We start from the raw sequence: 6,000 nt of genomic DNA on the forward strand, positions 1-6,000 counted from the left end.
GGCAGTGGTGGCAGGAATTTGTAGGCACAGACTATGCTTAGAGTATACCCATCACATTAATGATGGGGGAAACTTTTCCTGGGAGAGCAGAGTGGCAAGAAAACTATTAGAAGATGAAGCAAAATTGAGCCACTGATTCCTTTTTAATGAGTGTTCTGAAAATTATTGTCAATTATAACATCTGTTTTGACTGGGTTGGGAACTCAGTGTTACAAAGGATGCAAAAAAGACACAGATGGCCTTTCTAAAAGAAAGGATCACAAAATGCTGCCAGGATATCTTTTATGGAACCATTAAACCAGAGGCTGAGCTAGTCATTACATTTCTGCCCCAAGTTTGCCTGCTTATGGTTTGCAAATGAACCCCAGTTCTGTATAAATTTGCATTCATGGGGAAATGTAGGCACAGGTCTGTATTTTCTGTGTGAAACACAGCAGGTCACCTCCTCAGGCTGCCTTGCATTTACAGAGTCCCATGATCTGTATTAGAGCCTCTAAATCAGCCAGGGAGGAACATGCAGATTTTCTGGAGTGGTGGCATCTTGGTGAAGGTGTCTTTACAGGGCAAATGATTTTCCCCATGGAAGAAACGGGACAGGAGATGACATCAAACCACACCTCTGGTTGCTGATGGCTCTGCTGTTCCAGCTGGCATTGAGGAAGAGGTATGGACAACATCTCCTGTGAGTATGGACAGAGCTGTGGGAGTGGGGGCTGTAACACAGGCTCACTGTCATGAATGGTCCTTGCAATTGCTGGAGGATATTGTGTGGCAAAAACAGAAGCAATCAGACACCACAGGAAGCCCACAGACTTGCATCACAGCTGCAGAAGTCCCATTCTGCAAACTGCACGACTCTGATTCACTTATACGTGATGCACTGTTTGGTAACAGCCACTTACTGAACTGCAACTACCTTGATGCTCATTTCCTCCTTTATTTCATTGAGGTCTGCTTCAGGGCCATTAAAATAACTGCAGAGTGTTGGTGAGCTGATGTGGAGCAACCGCCAGGGACCGAATTCGTCATTTGGTATTTGAACGGAGTGTTTTGCACAGATGGTCCCCTCTGGGCACAGTAGTAACTCTTCCTGAGCATAATCACCCAGTTAGTCTGCCAGCATCATGGTGGCTTGGACATCAACCCTCTGGCAAGTGAGTCAGCAGATAATGAGAAGGCGTCACACCTTGGGCTGCAACCCCATCACGTGGTGCAGCGTCAGCTTTTGGGCTCAACCAAAAATTCCTGCTTTATGGCAGCAGTTACAGAGCAAGGAAGGCATTTACTGTTCCAAATCCAGGACCAAGGCATTGTGATGTACAGTAAAAGCAAGAAGGATGGTGCTGAGTATGTCCCAACCTCAGGGAAAAGGATATTACTGTGATGAGTCTGATGATTGCATCCTCTTAGACGTTCACTCACTTTTCCTTCTCACAGCAGCTGAGTGTTGTCCTCAAACTTGTCATTGTAGCTGGGCTAGGGACATGAGTATAGTTGTATTGGGTAGCTAGTAACAAGATAGGAAGGAATAAAATGACTTTCTAAGAAGAGAGCCTATGTTTTGATGAAATATGTATGAGAAAAGTAAGCCTGAAGAGAGTATGACATAACTATTGCTGACTGTACCAAAAGAACACAGTCATGGAGGTCTTCATGATGTGCCATGGGATATGGACCAGGAGGTGAAATCAACCTCCAAGTACAGTCTGTCAACCCATATTGCTCTGAGTCAGTGAAGTGTGGGTTCTGGACACACAGGAGGGCTCTGAAGAAGAAAGGTTGCTTGTCTCCATATTAATGAGGCCAATGATTCCCTTCCAGAGGTAGTGAAGGCAGACGTGAAACCTCTTTCCAATAACTTCAAAGATGTTATTACATTGTTTGTAGCCCTATTTGGATGATTTCAGATTTCCAATGCTTGTGTCTCATCACAATAAAAGCAAGTGTTGCTCACATCCTTGCTCACCCAGAGGAGCCAATCTCAAACATGAGCTTTTTGAGCCAAAGAAACTAGGGCCACGTCCTCAGGCACAGAAAAGTCAGCCACATTTTAAAGCTTACTAGATTTTCCTTCACTGTGCTTGTAGTCACGTTGGATCCCTGTCCATAGTCTGACTCATGGCTTCAGGAAAGAGAAATAGGTATTGCCTGCTCGGAAAGCAAACTGTAAGTGATAAACCCAAATCACCATGATGGGGACTCTCAAGTTCCTTCTGTGGATGATTTACAACTAGAAGTTCCCATCAGTGGTCATCAAAGGATACAAACAACAAACAGTTCTGTGTTGCACATGGCACTTCACCAGTCTTGTCCTCTCCTTTACCCCTGTCTTATCCTCTTTGACACAATGTCCACTAGTATCAATCTGAGGTTTGTTTTTGGAGTGAAGATAAGATTGTCGGGTACATCTCCAAAAAACATGTTAACTCAGGACATTCTTGTGATCACAGAGCAGATAAAGGAGAGTGCAGAGATGTGTGTATGAATTATTTTTCCCTGAGAAAGCAATTGGGTTTTTGTCAATGGACAGCAGAGCATGCAGCAGCTCTTTGTACAGCGTGGAACAGAGTTGCACGAGTCTTCCAGAGAGCTTTGGTGCCTGCTTTAGCAACGTTGGTCTAAGACATGGCCTTTTTCTGATCAAAGCTTTTTTTGATGGGAAAGTTGAACTCCTGATATGTGAATTTTGTGGCATTTTAAGTAAGGGGTTGACTTTTTCTCTGGAAAGTTTTAGTTCTCTCATGGGAAGATGACAGCATGCCCAATCTAAACACTAAAGATATTGTTTGAAACACTTCTTCCACGCTCTGTGAAGCTGTTGGGCAGTTACTGTGTGTTGCCTTTTTGCTTTCCAGAAAACCCCACCAACCTGTCCTGTGGATGTGCCACCCTGATTTCTGACATTGCATAGTATGGATTGGACAGTGGGAGAGAGAAGTCTTGCATTATGCTCTGAACATTACTATATTGTGTACTTCTGATTTTGCTACGAGTATGTCCTTATTCGACACAATTTCTCTGCACTGTGATAAGTCTTTTGACATGTTTTAAAGTCCTGGAGAATCTGTATAACTGGTCCCAGGTATCTGGGAAATACATTTGTTATTCTGCTTCAAATTCTCAGCCAAAATGAACAAAATCTCAAAGCTTCATCTCAAAAGTATCTTTTTCCCTGTTGAAACAAAACTGATATTCTTCTTTGGATTTGCAGCACTTGAATACATGTGGTTTTGCCCATAACTTATCCACGAGGCTAAAACTGTAAATTACTTGTTCAGGCTTTGAATGAGACACTCAAGGTTTTCAAGGCACAGTTAAACCCTCATGGGCAGTATCTCAGGTGGTGTAACTTGGCACAGCCTTGCTGCAGCTGATGGACCTGCTTCACATTTTGGCTGCAGGTGTTTACAGTCTAAAAAAAAACACCCCACATTGTTGCTGCTAACAGGCTGAGATATATAAAGTCATGCATGCTAAACCCATCTCCATATTCAGGGGTAGTTAAATTAAAAGTAATCTCATCCCTGTCTGAGGTTGAGAGCACAACCTGGTGGGGCTTGCAAGCCTGAGTCATGAATTATGCCATTGCTGACGATGGTTTCCTGTTATGGTTGGAAAGGCTGCAGGGATCTGGGCAGAGCTGCCCTCTCCCAGGGAATCACACAGGCCTGGAAACAGAAATAAACTTCCCATGGCATTTCTTCTGACTGACTGTTTGCTCCTCAGAGGTATATGGTGTATCGAGAGACCAGCGTCAGCAAATGCATCACTCTCCACTTGCTATAATGTTATTTCTAGGGGTTTGCTTGGTTTACAAAGAACAGAAAGCTGATAAAATGGTTGGATGGAGCTCATGGTAAATTCAGCTGTTCTACAGATGTGAGATGATGGAAAGCCCTTTGTGTCTGTCTCTTTTTAAAACAAACCAGCTCCTTCCCTTCTTCAGCATGCAGTCTCTTAAGCACTGTCACAGTCTCTCCACCCCAGTAGAAAGAAGAGGTATCCTCCCCATGCTTTCACTGTTGGAAACCCATCTGCGAGAGATGCATTTTAGGCTTTGTACTGAATGTATTTTTCATAGTCTCTGGGCTCTTTGTGTGTAAAATGGTGCAAGTAAAGCAATCACAATGAGCATAACATATGTAAACAGAATAGAAAACAGTGTTTAATAAGAATAATTTCACCAGTTGACTTGACTTCGCTGTTCTTTACCTGTTTTCTCGAGCTGAATTTGTGCAAGTTGTTCCAAAGAAGTTCAGGGATTTCCTCAGTGTCCATTGAATCAACTCATCTCTTCTCTTGGTCTTCAGTTGTCTTCACATTTCCTGATGTGCCCAACTGCAATTGCAGGCAGATGACACGAGACCCTTTTCAGCCTTCCTGACAGAAAATCGGTACGTGTCTGATGATTCCCCTGCATATCAATTCCAAACATATTGCTGCCACACAGTTGTCCTTTCTATCTGTTGCAAGTCTTCCTGAAAATGCACTCTGTTGTCTGTTCTGCCCTCTACATGGTGATACACTGTAAGATATTAAACAACAAAACAGCAAAGAGGATATGTTTTATATTAGTTTGTTTATAAGAACACTCTTTGCTGGTAAACAGCTACACCCTTCAGAAGTGCTTTCCATTTTCTCTTTGAAATATGAAGCAAGTGGTGCTTTCAACAAGCAGCTCTTCTTTTTCAAGTCTTTTTTCTTGTTTTAGGATACCCAAATAGTTTGAAAGTCTAAGTGGTTCCAGAAAACATGTTTTGGGCACACTTTGTTGTTGTTTTTTTTTAAAGCCAGGCAAAGCTCAAGCTGTGAGTATAAAGGCACAACTGTTCATCATGCTGAGTGAATAGAATATCATTCTATCAGGAGAATATCTTGCAGTAGAGGAACCAATGTGTGATCTGTGAAAAGACACAGCAACCTTATAAAGCCACTTGCATAGAATCATAGAATGGTAGGGGTTGGAAGGGACCTTTAGAGATCATCTAGTCCAACCCACATGAGAGATCTCACTTGCTTTACTATAGGGAAAAATGGTACCTTCAGACATTTCAGTGGCCTGAAGTAAGGTATTCTTGTGATGATCACTTCTTGGAAATGAAAGACCAGACCAAAGCCTTTCAGGGCTGCTGTATTGCTCCCAACAGCATGAAATGATAACAAAAATCTCTAATTCACCAGCTCATGCCTTTGCTCTGTGAGAATTTCTGAGTGCATGCCTGGGACTTGATCTCTGAAGTGGGGCATAAAGCTGGGATTTTCCTTGACTTCACCATGAGAGAACTTGAAAAATTAGGTCCCAGACCCGACTTATTGAAGACTCTTTGAAGTAATAATTGCAACTTCATGAAAGTCTTTTTAGTCTTGCTGTAGCTGGGATGGTTTCTTCTAAATGTGCTGCACTCCACTGTATTGTTCTATGTTTCCAGGGAATGTTATTTCAACCTAGTTTAAGGTCACCTTGAGAGTGGCTGGACTTGGCACAGCTGATTTCTGGGCCCAGGACTTGCTGCTGATCTTGAGTTGTTGGCTGATTGCACAGAATAGTTTATAGATTAAGTCTGAATAAACCCTTCAATTAAGGTCATAGTAAAGATGATTCTAAGGTTAAAGCCCTCTATGACAAAATAGGCTCTTAGGAACTAGTCATATTAAGAGTAATGATTTGATTAGAGAATGAGAAACAGGACTGGGAAGACAGGAACCTGACCTCAGCAATAAAATGTGCATAGTTCCTTTTTTTCTTTCTTGGAAACTGGTGTCCAAAGGTACAATTAAACTAAATGGCCAATGCTTCAACAGGCCAATGCAAACCATTTGTGCTTTTCCTGACTCTGGGCATCTGAACAGAGTTTTGCTTTGCTTTAAACTTTTGTGCCAAATCAGATTTGGAGTTAGGTGAAATTGGAGTTGGAGGGAGGTGGAGAGGGGGATACAGAAGCAGCCAAACACCCACACGACCCCAGTGCCAACCTTCACTGCCTTTGCAGTGTTTGATTT

The sequence above is a fragment of the Colius striatus genome, chromosome 14 (genome assembly GCF_028858725.1).
Source record: "Colius striatus isolate bColStr4 chromosome 14, bColStr4.1.hap1, whole genome shotgun sequence".
Taxonomy (NCBI): domain Eukaryota; kingdom Metazoa; phylum Chordata; class Aves; order Coliiformes; family Coliidae; genus Colius; species Colius striatus.